The sequence below is a fragment of the Rhagoletis pomonella genome, unplaced genomic scaffold (assembly GCF_013731165.1).
Source record: "Rhagoletis pomonella isolate Grant_MI unplaced genomic scaffold, Rhpom_1.0 Rhpom_scaffold_00001, whole genome shotgun sequence".
NCBI lineage: Eukaryota > Metazoa > Arthropoda > Insecta > Diptera > Tephritidae > Rhagoletis > Rhagoletis pomonella.
The window spans coordinates 88,766,688-88,767,076 of NW_023458555.1; the positions used below are offsets into that span (position 1 = coordinate 88,766,688).

General features: G+C 27.2%; 1 protein-coding gene across 2 annotated transcripts in view; it reads left to right on the top strand.

The window, feature by feature from the left end:
- LOC118748556 overlaps positions 1–389 on the top strand; it is a 355,097-nt gene that overhangs the window by 53,929 nt on the left and 300,779 nt on the right. The gene's annotated exons all lie outside the window — the stretch shown is intronic.

A 389-nucleotide genomic window follows, 5' to 3' on the forward strand; every position in this document is an offset into this window, starting at 1 on the left:
AAATGGTTCTCAGCGGTTTAGCGGTTTGAGAATAAAAACAAAAACAAAGATGCCTAGAAGTACGGGCAAAAACGAAGATCAAAGTAAATTTAAACACTTTAAGGTAAATGTGAAGAGGAATATGCAAAAATAAAGATAAATATGAAGAAAAGGATGAGGATGAAGATCGATATTGTTATCGATATAAAACCCGATACTGTTATTGATTAGATAACCGCTATTGTAATCGATATAATAATCAATATAATAATCAATATAATAATCGATATTGTTATAGATACAATAGCGGATATTGTTATCGGTATAATAATAGATTAAATAATTGATTTTGTTATCGATTTAGTCATTTATATTGTTAACGATATGTACAATAATCGATACTGATGACT